The following is a 14,435-nucleotide window of genomic DNA, read 5'->3' on the forward strand; positions in this document are numbered from 1 at the left end:
TTATCATGGCCATGTGGCCAGGTTGGATGGGGGGTAGCTTGGATTTCTATTTTAAATTGTTTTGATCATTCATCATTCATGGGTTTGGAGTGATTACCATTGTAAATAAATAAATAAATAAATAATAAATAAATAAATTGAGCATAACTGTGCGCCTGTGATATAGCATTACAGCCTGCTTGTATGACTTTTTTCTTTGAACTTGGTGGGGCCTACTTCTTCCCTAATATGTGTGCAGGTCTTGAAGCAGAAGGTGAGCTTCCCTTTTTGCTGGGATGGCCCAGGCTTCTGTTTGATCCCTTCTGGTGTATCTTGGTTGAGGCCTGACGCAGAGTATCAACTCACTGCCACCTCTTTCCTCTCATCTCTCTCTCTGAAATATTCAGATACTTTCAAATATAAAATGTTTGAGGAAATTGAGGAAATACCAGCATCTAGAAATAACTCTCTGATCATCTAATGGACATTTAGATGCTTTCAAATATAAAATGTCTCCTGTTAGGGCTGAAGAAACGCCAGCATTTAGAAATAATTCTCTGATCATCTATCTTTTGGGCTCTTCCATGTATGTAGCAGTGCTTTCTGAAGTGACTTGAAGGTTTTGTTCCTACAGCTGCTAAGATGATGACATTCGAAGCGGGACGCACGACAAAATGTTGCTGTGCCAGTCGCTCCTGGTCAGGCTTCCAGCTAGCCAATCATGACCTTTTCCACGAAATTCCATTTCATACTGTTCTCCCCTGCCGCCCTTGCAATCCACTCGTATTCTGTGGCCCCTGAGCATGGGCTGTTTTGGCATTTTATTCCCTTTCGGGGAAAGTGGGTTTGTTTTTTGGAGGGGTATTTCTGCAAATGGATCTCAGACCCATCTACTACCACTAGTACCTCCCCCTTGCGTGTAGATGATGCAGTTTGGGGTACAAGAGGATGAATTTGCTATTAGTTTATAGACTTATGAAGGGGACTTTCTGGTGCTTAGCTTGTTAACTTTTCCATTCCTAACAAAGAGCTTTTATTCTCTCAAGGCTTTTATTCCTCTTTATATTTCTCTTATGCCGTATTTTTAAGTCGTTTTAATTTCTGTGATTTTTTTAGATCTTCTTGTTGTGAAACCTGTTGTTTTATCCTCTGCTGCTTTTACTTAATTGCTGCTTTTAATTGATAGTGTTATTATGCTCCTTTTGTTCTGACTTATATGGGTTTGGGATTTTATTTGTGTTTTTAGTGTACGTCGCCCTGAGAGCTATTAGCTACAGGGGGACTAATAAATCTTAGAAATTAATAATTATTCAGTGGCTCATTTCTCTATTGTCTACAGCTGGCACCAGCACTCTCCCTGCCCCCCCCCCTTGCTGCTCAACACAGTTGCCTTTGCTGCTGTCTTAACACTTCTACATGCCACAAAATCTCTCCCAACCATTTGTCATACTTGATGATAATGATGGCAGATGTGCTGAGCGGGCCTGGGAGCTGCTTTGCCACCGAATGTTCTCTTCAGAACAAAGGTTGCAGGGCAAGATTCAAATGAGAGAATCTATGCATAGCAATAAAATTCGTAACTTATCTTGCATGAAAGGATACTTGGCTCTTCCAAGAAAAGCACTTTGGTTTTCGGTTTATCTTTCTTTAGGTATATTGAAAAGCATGTTAAACACTCCTGTTTGCTGGGCAAAACAGGAAATACCATGTTGTTCTTTGGGGTTTGGGGCCTTCTTTGAAGAGGGGTGCAACTAGCTTTGAGGGGCCCCTGGGCAAGTTCTTTCCCCAAGGTTCCCCTGGCTGCCAATTGCCACTACCACCCCACCACCCACCAGCCCTCCTGGTGCTCCTTCTACTACAGCCTTCCTCAACCTGGGGCGCCCCAGATGTGTTGGACTACAACTCCCAGAATGCCCCAGCCAGCTGGCTGGGGCATTCTGGGAGATGCAGTCCAACACATCTGGAGCACCCCAGGTTGAGGAAGGCTGTTCTACTACCACTTACCCTTCCAGCCATGCATGTGCAAAAGAAAGTGCTGGGGCAAGTCCCGTGGCACACTACTTTGAAGTAAGTTAGGAGTTTTTTGTAACTTACTTTTTGAGTAGCAGCAATCCAAACCCATCAGATGCTGCCTTTAAGGGGACTCAGAAATGAGGGCACAGAGCAGTGAAGAGGCAGTCTTTATGTCACTTCTGTGCTCTCATTGGCTGTGTGTCCCCCCCAAGACAGCATCTGATTGGTTCAGACTCAAAACATACTTTTAAAAAGAGCTATTTTAAAATGGCATGCTGCAGTGTACGTTCTCCTAGCCAGCTCCCATGGTGATTCCTTTTGTAGCCAACTCGACGAGCTTGTGGCCAAGGTGAGGCCTGGAGTAAAGAGAGGGAGGAGGAGCCGCTGGAAGTTCAGGGGCCCTTGAAACCGCAGGGGCCCATCCTGTGCCCCAAGAACCAGCCCTGGCTGACCACTGTCTCATTGTCCACCAGCAGATTGAAGCTAGTGAGATCTATGGGCCAGCCACCCACCCACTAAACCGATCTCCCTGGATTGATATGATGTGGCAACAAGCTATACTGTTTGAACACAGCACTCCTTTGATCCCACAGGAGAGAAAAGGCACTTGTGTCTGCTTCGTTAAGCTAATGCCAAACGCTTGAACCAATTAACAGTAATTAAATCAGTTGGATGGGATTCACAAACCAGATGGAGTGGTGTGGGGAAAACCTTTTATGTGTTACCAGGATGCAAATAAATAGTGAAAAAATATTCAGCTCCAAAAGTCGTGTAGTGACTTTGCAAAAACAGTCTGCTGTTTGGCAATGGGGAAGAATGGCTCCTCACCACTGATTCACTGATTTTATTAGGACATTAAATCACGGCTACTCCTAAATAAGTGTGCGCAATCCAGGTAAGGATGAATATTTTTAAGCCCCATTGATTGCAGTAGTGCTATACCTTGCTTTGGCTCTGTTGCATTGACAACTGATCTTTCTCTTTTCTTGTCTTTTTTCTTTTTTCTTCTTCTTTTTTTTGCTTAGGGTCCATCTGTGAATTTAAGGAACTGTTTTTATTTTCACAAGCAAAAGCATAACATTTGGCAGTTTACATAGCCTGCACATACCTGGAAGAGCGCCATTTGAAGGGACTTGGCTGGAGATCATGGGGGATTCCTCCAGGGGTGGGACTCGGGGCATGTCTAGATGGGGCGATACCCCGGGGATCATCCCTGTGCATCCCATGACACACAGGGCATCCCAGGAGCAGGGAGGGACGATCCTTCCCTTGCCCCGGGATAACGACCTACTGTTCAATTCCATTTTTTCTTGCGGTCTTGGGATGATCCCGAGACCGCGGGATGTGTGGCCCGCCGTCGTGGTTTTGTCCCGACTCCTTGAGAGTAACAGGAGGACCAAGGAACCGGGCACAGAGCTCCTCAGGAACTCTGTGCCTATCGGGGGTGGGATGGGGGGAGCGTGATGTGTGTGTTTTTTTTAAAAGAACTTACAGTTTAATTTGAGCACTCGTGCGCTCATTTTCCTTTAAAAAAATCCAAAATAGCGGGCGCAATGTCCTCTTCCTCCTGGGACGTCATGCGCCACATGTACTAGCATCTGGTTTAAATGGGGTTTGCATAATTAGGACTAACAAATGGGGTGGCTCACTAGGGCCTTAGCTAGACCTAAGGTTTATCCCGGAATCGGCCTGGGGTCATCCCTACCTGCTCCTGGGATATCCTGTGTGTCATTTACATGAACAGGGATGACCCCGGAACGATCCTGGGATAAACCTTAGGTCTAGCTAAGGCCTAGAACACCAGGAATTGCCTTACTACTGCTAGGCCCTGTCTTACGCATGTGACATCTGAAGGCAGACCTAAGAAGAAAAGCAGAAGGAACCAGGGTGGGTGGTAGCCTGCTAGACAACCTAGTGCTATTCAAAACATTGGGTAGATGATCCGGTTCTTTTAGCCTTCTCATCCAGTTCTGCCTGTCTCCTTCGGTTTTCACTTAATTGTTCCATTCCCCCCCCCACACACACACTTTCCGTGCATTGCAATGTTATCTAAAGGTTGCACATCAGATAGCTGAAGGATAGAATGTCAGATTCAATGCTCCTTTAGTCTGTCACTGCTGTTTGAAGGGCCTGGGGTTTGTAACAAAATGTCAAAGGCATTTTTGCAGCACATGGAAACCAGATGCGCTTCAAGATAGACTTTGGGAAGAGGAGGGCAACTTAAATGTGTACATTTAATCTTCCTGGTCAAATGGACAGATAACATTTTTAATAGACTGAAACTACTGGGTGGCACTGTGACATGCAGGTCTGTTGTGTAGTGATCTTTGGTAACCACATTGGACATCGCCAGGGTTACTACAGCACCTCCTGATGGGATTCATATCCTTTGGGCATGTCCTCAGATAAATGAGACTCTAGTTAGTAACCTGACACCTCTCCTGAGAAAATACATCCGTGATTTTAAGTATAGGTAATTTACCATGGAAATATGACTGTCATGTTGTCAACTCCTATGCACTGGGTGGAAGACCAGTATTTCTGAAGCAGGACAGCTGTATTTTGACATTGTTAATGACGTGGATTTATCAGCAATGGTCTACTGCTTGAAAAACTTCTGTCACTGAAATCTGAAATGAGACACTTTGCATCTTTGGTAGGCAGATTTCACAGGAGACAGAGATACCTGGTGTTTCTTGACAAGGCTGGTCATTCAGCCTGTAAGGGACTTGTCTTTCAGTGCAAAAATAATCTCAGCTGTTGACATGGCCTCATCTCTGCTTTGAAATAGAGATGAAACCAAGCATTGGAAGTCTAAGGCCGTTGCTAGACCAGGCGTTAGCGTGGTGTGAGGCCCGGTTTCCCTCCTGTGCATCCAGATGACGCACAGGGGAATCCGGGGTCAGGCCGCGCTAAAACCTGCCTTAAACCGGGATAAACGGATTTGCTTATGGCCCGGTTTTTCCGCAGCCCCGGCCTGAGGCTGGGGCTGCAGAATGTCTAGAAGGGTCCGTGGCTTTTTCCGGCTGCTCACTTACTCGCGAGTAGCCAGGAGAAGCCATGGACTGGGCACAGCGCTCATAGGAACACTGTGCCTATCGGGCCAGGGGGGGATCACAGGGGGGGGAGATAGGGAGGGGAAGGCCAGACCTGGCAGGAGAGAAGGGGGGAGAAGAGCGGGAACGGGCATCAGGGATGGCAAGCGGGCAGGGGGAGAAGAGCGGGCACGGGCAACGGGGATGGCAAGCAGGCGGGGGGAGAAGGACAGGGGACAAGGCATCAGGCATGGGGGGAGGACGAGCGAGCGGGCAGGGGGCCATCAGGAATTGTGGGGGGGATCAGGGGCAGGGGGAGCAGGGGCCCCTTTATTATTATTTTTTTAAAAAAACACTTACCTTCTCCGGCGGTGCTGCAGCGCACATGGCCCCTTTAACTGATGAACAAAATGGCCGACACGATGGGGCTTCACCTTGCCCCGTCGCGTGTTATGTCTGGAAGAGGGCGACGCTGCACGCTAGCTGTAGCGCACCATCGCCCCGACTCCCAGATGGATTATCAGGTAGGTCTAGCAAGGCCCTAAATTGACATCGAAACAGATGTTCTTATTGCCTGTAACTTGGGAAACTAAAGACATTATTTTGTTTGTCTTCCCTATTCCTTGGTATTCATTTCCCTCTTTGGATAAGACATAATTCCTGACTCAGAATAACTCAGTCATGTTTAGGACTAAAAATCCTATGTAGAAGTAACATAGTTCAGTGAAATCTCTGGGATCTACTTCCCCAAATCATGTTTAGGTTAGGGTTGTCAGGCAATGCTGTGAACTTGTATTTTATCACTTCCATGTTTGATCCAGTATAAGTGATTCTCTGTAAAAAGCTGATCCTGAGATTCACTTGCTTCCTTCCTGTTTGTCCTGCATATGACCAACAATTCCTAATAAGTCTGATGGAGAAAGGAATCAAAGTCAAATGGGAAGTGGCAGCTGATTAAACCTGCAGGTGAAATGAATGGGATTGTTTGATGTGGGCTTGGAAGAGTGCTGGGGAAAGGATTGGCAGCAATCAGCACAGCATAACTCTCAGATGGTTGATTAGTTGGAAGCATAAGGAAATAAGAGAAATGTTTAAATCACTAGAAAGAATATTAGAGTGTGTGAACTTTGTGGGACAATCCCAGCCCATAGTCAGAAGTGTTGCAGTGGTTGGACCTAAATAAGCACCGAGCATAATATGTATTAATGGGATGAAGTGGATTTAACTAAGGCCATAGCTAGATGGGGCCATATCCTGGGACAATCCCTGGGATCGTCTCTGTGCATCCACATGACGCACAGGGGATCCCGGGAGCAGGGAGGAATGATCCGTCCCTTTTCCCGGGATCTCGCCCTACCCTTTAAGCGCGCTTTTCCCACGGTTTAGGGATGATCCCGAGACCATGGAACATGTGGACACGCATCACGGTTTGTCCTCATGAGTAACTGCAAGGAGCCAGGAACCGTGCATGGGGCACAGAGCTCCTCAGGAGCTCTGTGGCCATTGGAGGTGGGGTGGGGGGAGTGGGGAAATATATTTATTTATTTAAAAAACTCACAGTTTGGCACTCTAGTGCTCTTGCGCTCCTTCTTCGTTAAAAATCAAAACCAAAATGGCAGGCGCGACGTCCTCTTTCTTCCAGGACATCACACGCTGCGTGTAAACAGAGGGGGACGAACTCACGATCATAATATCATGAGATCATCACCCCTCCGTTGCAGTAGACCCATAGGTCTAGCTGAAGCCTAAGTGTGAAACAATTTTAACATTTCTTCGCATAGTCTCCTGCTACAAATGGTAGCTAATGCTATTCTGGGATCCAATGAGCTGGTTTTATGTGGCGCTGGAATGTGTATTTGACATGAATATAAGTTTTGATTAGTGTGAATGTGGAATCCTTCTCATAAAGAATGGCACAGATGTTTTTAAAAAATTGTTTTTTAACTAAGTTTCTGGAAGTTTGCTTCCTTTTGTTTCATTATCTGGTTTTTCTGTTACTTTCACAAAGTCATGCTGTGTACTAGACTAAACTATTTGAATTTAGTGTAGCTGTGACTGGATAATATGATGGAGTGTGGTATCAGCTTTCAATTCCAAAGTGAGATGCTGTCTATAGTAAATTATATGGAGGAATTATGGAGACCCTAAAGGATTTTATACTTCAGAAATAAAAATGTAGCTGTGCGTATTAGTGAAACCAAATCTGCCTAAAGGCATTGTGAAGTTATGGGTTAAAGGATTTGCTGTTGTGCAGAGCTGCTGTCCTTACAGATATTGAAGAAAATGGCTAGCATGAATGAATTAATAATTATTAATGTTGACAGCTAAATAGTTCACACAGGGAAGTAACAATGAATCCCCGCATAGAGATGAAAAGGAGAGCTTGCATCATTTGAAGCTATTTTTCTAATCTCTCTAGAATCACAGAGTGAAGAAGTAATCTACACTCTGAGACTAGAGGGGAATCTGTAGGAGAAAAACTGTGTACATGGGGTGTCTTGCTTTGTATATTGGAGATATAAGGTAGTTCATATGAATTGCTTCCTTGCTTTCTTAGGCATGATTTAAGTTAAATATTCATATATAACTGTTCCCTACCAGAAAGCTATGCAAGCATGGTTGAGATAGACAAAAAGGAAAAAGCATTTTAAAACAAGGCTCTTTAAAATGCCTGAACTCGGGTGCTCAAATGAATCCTTTGTTTAAAAGCTTGGGTAGAACCACCAAGGTAGTATCCAATGTTAGTTCTACACAGAGCAGACCCATTGAAATGAACAGGACTCAAGTATGTTGGGACTAACTTATGTCTCATTTTTTTCAATTGGTCTACTCTACTTAGGACCAACATTGGTTACTACCTTTGGCAACTACTCTAGAACAGTTTGCTGACTAGAGATCTATTATGATCTTATTAGAATCTAAGCCTATGTGCCATAGTGTTGCTTTTTTATTCTTCTACTATGTACAGCACCATGTACATTGATGGTGCTAAATAAACAAATAATAATAACAACAACAGACCATTCACTTTTTTCTTTTGCTCTACAGGCTGTTCAGTATTAAACCGGGACTAAGACAAGAGTATTTAAATAAACACCCGGAACCACAGTATTAAGGTAAGAAATTCCATTGCATTCAGATAATTCTAATCACGAGAGCATCCCAGTTAGGATTGTGGCATGTAGACCTGGAAGAAACCTACTTGTCCATCAAGTTGAGCCCACTGGCACAATAACTTTTATTTGCTCATCCCTGATACCAAGTGTTCACACATCCCGACAATCCAACACTGTTTATGTAGGAATTAGTTTCTGAAGTACATTTGATAACTTTGAGGAAATTTCTCAGAACCCTGGAGACAGCTTCATTTCTAAGTGTATGTGTGTGGGTGGGTATGGAAATGGATTAGTGCTGAACATTAAACCTTGGTCTCTCAAGTCGAAACAGCTCTGTAGACTTGGAAAAAATAGTAAATACTATCCTCATGATCATTGCTTGGTCTTAGGACTGCTGAAAGTTCAGGGCGTTAAAGACCTAAATGGTAATTTGTTGACCTCTTAAACTAATAGTCAAAGCAGCTTTGTCAATAAATCAACAGAGAACTACTAGGTCATGAACACTTTTATTATCCTAGCTGCCTACAAATACTCTTCCAATTCACAGAAGTGTCCTATCAAGTTCCCTGGACAATTTTTATGCAACCATGTGAGTGCATGTTTACAGACTGATGCAAATGATGCTGAAATATGTTTTCAATGCTGTACTTGAATGCAAATGGATGACGTCTGGGTGACTTTGGGCCAGTCACAGACTCTCAGCCCAACCCACCTCACAGGGTTGCTGTTGTGAGGATAAAATGGAGAGGAGGAGGATTATGTACGCTGCCTTGGGTTCCTTGGAGGAAAAAAGGCGGGATATAAATGCAACAACAACAACAATTCATCATACATTTTATTGCCTGACTTTTGTTGCAGCTGGCTCAAGCAGTTGTCTGCATACTGTAACTGAATTCTGATCAGGGCTAGCCCTACCATGAAGTGGGAAGATGCAAGCACAGCAGGCAATGGAGTATGGGAACAGAGGCACTCTCCTCCTCGAAAGGGTTTGGCACTCCTTGGACCTGCCGGCTGCCTCCAGGGCCAGCCATGCAGGCAGCTAGCAGAACCAAGAAGCAGCCGCTTGTTCACTCACCTGTGCACATCCTGCCCCGCCTCCTCCCGCACCAGCACACTTATGCAGCCTGCTCGTGCGCCTCCCAACCCAGCTGGCTCTGCCTACCTGGCTCTGCCTACCTGGCTGTCAGCTGTCCAGCTTATTTTTCTTGGTGCAAGTATTCAAGGCGCCTTGCCAACATGCTGTCCGTAAGGTGTTTCCACCTGCGCTGTACCTGCACAAGGTCAGGCAAAGTATCATGAGAGGTCTCGGAAGTTCTGGGACCTCCAGTACTACTTTGTCCGGTGTGCAGGCACCACACAGCTCCTGAAGGGTGGGAACACCTTAAAGGGCAGTGCGCTGGCGAGGCGGCTTGCATACGCATGGCAAGAAAAGTAAGCTAGCTGGCAGGTGGGCAGAGAGGAAGGGAGGGGTCCCTGTTTCAAGCAGTGACTTTTCTAGGGCCAGGCCTGATTCTCACTTTATTCTTGGCAAGCATAGCAAAGCTGGGGAACAGAAAGACCTCCTTCTCACACCCAAGACAACTGCCCTTTGGTTCAATACAGCTGTACCATGGCAGATACATAGCTACTAGAGAGAGAATACAGAGGGTGGTGGGGCAGCATCTTCCTTCAACTTCAAGGATGCAAGTGCTTGGTTCCATGAGCTGTTGCCTGAGTGCAGAAGCTCATAGGAGTGGGTTGTTGAAGAAGAGTCTTGGCACCCATTGCTTTTTCTGAAAGTGTAGGTCTTGGAGATCTAAGACCTCCAAGTGTAGGTCTTGGAGATGGCATACTTTGAATTGAGCATTGGTTGAGGCTGGGGCTTTTCCTTCTTTTCCTTTTGGTTGATGATAAGTGCACAGAGAGTATTGCATTATGCTAAAACGTTTTCCAATTTCAAGAATAGTCTGTGGTAATTTTAATTTATTCCATCTGCCATAAATAGGGAAACTCGGTTAAATGTATTGCAATATCCTGCCTCAGAGCTTTATTTCTTTTTCTGTGAGTCTGTGGAGAAGTTTTGTAAGACAGCGATATTGAGACCAGTCAGCTTTGCTGGGTGCAACTACACTTCTGTAGTTACCAGAGGCTCACAGGGGAAACCAATAGCATCTGACAGGGCCATATTTGGGCAAGGAGAGAGAACAGTCAAATTTAGCTAGGCAAAGAGAATCCAGTCAAGGTAAGTACAGCAGCTGAGTAAAGACAGAAGCCCTCTTGTATAAACTATAAAGGGCAGCCAAATCAAGACCATGGATAGCTCAGAGTGAGTTTCACTGGCTGCAGCTTTCCCCTACTAGAACAAAAGGAGGATGTTGTCTCAGCAGCAAGCTAAGCCAACTGAAGCCTTATATTGGCAGCCAGGATCTGTAGTGTGGTTCTGGAGAAGCTGGCTGTACTGTGAAATGGCTTTTGCTGGATTTAGTAGTCTCAGACTTTTCTGAGGCTGGTGGAGATGGAGGTTCTTCTTCGTGGTCTCTGTGCATCACACTATGGGCTCTGCGCTTGCGCCGAGCCTGTGCCTCGGAAAGGTTTGTAGCTGAGAAAAACGTTATTTAGGCGGGAACCCCTCCCCCACCATCCATTGCGCATGTCCCGCACGTTCCCGCCTTACCCTCAGTTCCTTTGCGACCGCCTTACCTAGCGCCTCGTCGAAAGGTTCCTCCTCGCTTCTTCTTGCAGTAGCTGAGTTTTTTTCTTCCATTCTCCATTCTTTCTTACTTAATTCTTCTCCAATCTCCCCTTTTTTCCTCCTAAAAAAAAAAAAAAAAAAAAAAAGTTCTCTTTTCTATCCTACTACTAACTTCTACTTTGTATGGCCCTTAAGGCCCCTTTTCGAAAATGCGTCCGTTGTAGCAGTAAGCTACCAGCAGCAGACGGGCACTCTCTTTGTCTCCTTTGTCTTGGAGAAACGCACATAGTAGAAACTTGCCACCACTGCCAGGCTTTTTCTAAGCAAACTAGACGCCACCGCTCAGACCGCTTAAAAGCACAACTTTGGAAACAAACTCTCCAACCCGTAAACATGGCGTCCCCTACGACCTCGATACCGAAAGCTTCGACATCGACCGTCACATCGATACCGACAACAATTCCACCGCCACCTTCGACTTCGCGAACTCTTACGGTATCGACAGCAAAGAAACTCTCCAAGAAAGCAAAGAAAGCCAAATCCCCGCCAGAGCCTCACCCAAAGAAACAAAAGAAATCATCACAATCACGCAGACTGGTAGCCGTGTCTCAATTACCACCAACGGCAGAGAGTTCAAACCTGGCCAAACGCCCGACCATTGAACTTCTCTCTACCACGTCTGAAGGCGAGATAAGGGAACCTCTGTCCCCGGCAGAACCCTCTCCGCCATCTCCTGTCTCTCAACAGGACACTCGAGCAGAGGCAATACCGCCTTCTCGACACCATGGGCACCAACGTTCACCAACTCGACATCCCTCTAACAGAGAACCACCTCGCTCAGATGACCTCGTACCCGTACAGTGGAACCATGACTGGTACTATCATGATCGATACTCTCCTAGATCGACATCTCACCAACACTCCCCGCCACATTACAGGGAGCATTACAACCGGTATTACCGTGCACCGCACCGCAGCCGATCCAGATCCCCTCACGATTGGGATAGATACTCCGATTGCTACTACACACACCGGGACTACTCTCCCCACTATAGGAGAGAAAGATACCGTGATCCATACCCGGATACACACCATCAACAACGCTACGTTCAAGAAGTAGAACAGGAGGCACAACTTCCCCCTGTTCCGCCACGCTCAACCTCGCTATTGGTTTCCTCCCAACGGCTTCCTCTGCTTCCGGCGACTACAACATCAAGACCCATACTTCAACCTCCTATTGAGGACTACGACTCCGATGCCTCCTCAGCATCCACTTCCCCCCCGTCGATGCCATCACCAGACGACGCAGTGGGAACCAAAGACCACCCATCTCCATCAGAAGAAATGGGGTCTTTCGCTGAACAAATCCTCCACATGGCTACAGCATTAGGAGTCGACGCTCAACAGCAACAAGAACAAATTCAGGACCCATTCTTCGATGCAATATACCCGGAATCAGCAACCCCAGTGGAGATTCCTTTCTCACCCATCTTACTTCAAACAATAAAGCAAACCTGGACCTCGCCTTCAACAATGACTCCTACATCACGTAAGTTAGAGTCTATGTATAAAGTCCAAACCAAAGATGTGGAATTTTTATTCTCCCATCCAAAACCAAACTCTATCATTGTGGAATCCTCCCACTCTAGATCCCAAAAGACACATACTGCCCCAGTAGACAAGGAGGGACGACGCTTAGATTTCATGGGACGCCGCGCTTACTCAGCAGCAGCTCTTGGTCTCAGAGTTACCAACTACCAAGCATTGATGTCCCGCTATCAACTATTCTTGTGGGATAAAATCGGATCGCTTTGCGATTACTTACCTGAAGACCAACGAGAACTCGCCCGCGCATTCCATGCCCAAGCGTCCCGATTATCTAAACTCCAGACCAACTCCACTCGACACCAGGCAGACTGTTACTCTAAACTAATGACTGGCTCTATTGCTTTACGCCGCCACGCCTGGCTTCGTTCAGCCACTCTTACTCCAGAGACTCGCTCCCGCATCGAAGATCTCCCCTTCGATGCCGAGGGACTCTTCAACTCCAAAACCGATGAACAACTCGATACTGTTCAAAAAGCACGTAACACCGCAAAAAGAATGGGCTTAACCCCTTCTCAACAGCAACACCAGCCTCAAAGACCAAGACGCTGGCTTCGACCTCAACAACAATACACCCAAAGACCTACCTTTGACAAACTACCAAGGTCTCAACCTTCTCAACAGTTTCAAAGGAAACCAACCAACTCATCATCCAAATTCCGTACCCAAAAGAAAACGGATACCTTCACCAAACGTCGCCTTTGACGCCATGCCTCCCCAATCTCACAACTTCCAAGATCGCCTTGCCTCTTACTTCCACACATGGGAAAACATTACTTCAGATTCATGGGTCTTAAACATCATCCTTACAGGATACCGCATAGAATTCGACTCCATCCTACCAATCGGCATCGTAAAACGCACCACTCCATCACAACCACTGTTAGAAGAGACCCGCACTCTACTACACAAAGGTGCAATCGAAAAAGTCCCTCACCACCTTCGCGCAAACGGATTCTTCTCTCGGTACTTCACAGTACCCAAAAGGGATGGGGGTCTTCGACCCATTTTGGATTTAAGAGGCATCAACAAATTCATTCGTCCCAAGAAATTCAAAATGATCACCCTGCAATCCATCCTCCCACTTCTAAGAAAAACCGCTTGGTTTGCAGTAATAGACCTCAAAGATGCATACTTTCATATTGCCATCAACAAATCCTTCCGCCACTTTCTACGTTTCAGCATAGGAGACAACGTCTACCAATTTCGGGTGCTCCCGTTCGGCCTATCGACAGCCCCGAGAGTTTTTACCAAATGCATGGCCGTAGTATGTGCATACCTCCGTCTACAAGGCATCGAGGTATACCCTTATCTCGACGATTGGTTGATCGTATCGGACTCCAAAACCGACCTCCACAACAGCATATCATACACTCTCACCCTCCTCAACAACCTGGGTCTCTGTATCAACCAAGAAAAGTCGGTTCTACAACCAACCCAATCGGTACAGTTCATAGGAGCCTATCTCCACGCACCTACAGCCAGAGCATATCTCCCTCGAGACCGAGCGCGCCTCCTCACGCACAAAGCACTTCAAGTGATGTCCGCTCCACGCTCCTCTGCCCATGCCATTCAACAACTTTTAGGCCACATGGCTTCCACTGTAGCCATAGTCGAATGGGCCAGATTCCATATGAGACCACTACAACTATGGTTCATTCTTCACTACAACAAAGACTGCAATGCAAGACGTGTATTTCTCACTGTCCCTCACGACATCGTTCGCTCCCTACGCTGGTGGACCATCATAAACCACCTCCTAAAGGGCATTCCTTTCCAGCAGCCACCGCCTTCGAGAGTCCTCACAACCGATGCCTCCACCATAGGTTGGGGAGCCCACTGCGGCAATCTTCAAATCCAAGGCCGCTGGTCCTCACAAGACTCAAAACAACACATCAATTTCCTCGAACTTCAAGCCGTCAAAAAGGCCTTACTAGCCTTCGAGAACCATCTATCTCACCAACATGTTCAGATTGTTACAGACAACACTACAGTTCTCTGGCATATCAACAAGGA

The 14,435-nt window shown here is 46.2% G+C and overlaps 1 protein-coding gene across 14 annotated transcripts in view; it reads left to right on the plus strand.

Annotated features, from left to right (window-relative positions):
• The window catches only part of NFASC (neurofascin), a 223,305-nt gene that overhangs the window by 18,508 nt on the left and 190,362 nt on the right, over nucleotides 1-14,435 (plus strand). For all 14 annotated transcript variants that reach the window (XM_063142359.1, XM_063142411.1, XM_063142385.1 and 11 more), the window contains exon 2: nucleotides 8,076-8,143. The gene's annotated coding sequence lies outside the window, so the exon portion shown is untranslated. The remainder of the gene's footprint in view (nucleotides 1-8,075; nucleotides 8,144-14,435) is intronic.

Source organism: Elgaria multicarinata, chromosome 1, assembly GCF_023053635.1.
Source record: "Elgaria multicarinata webbii isolate HBS135686 ecotype San Diego chromosome 1, rElgMul1.1.pri, whole genome shotgun sequence".
Taxonomy (NCBI): Eukaryota; Metazoa; Chordata; class Lepidosauria; order Squamata; family Anguidae; genus Elgaria; species Elgaria multicarinata.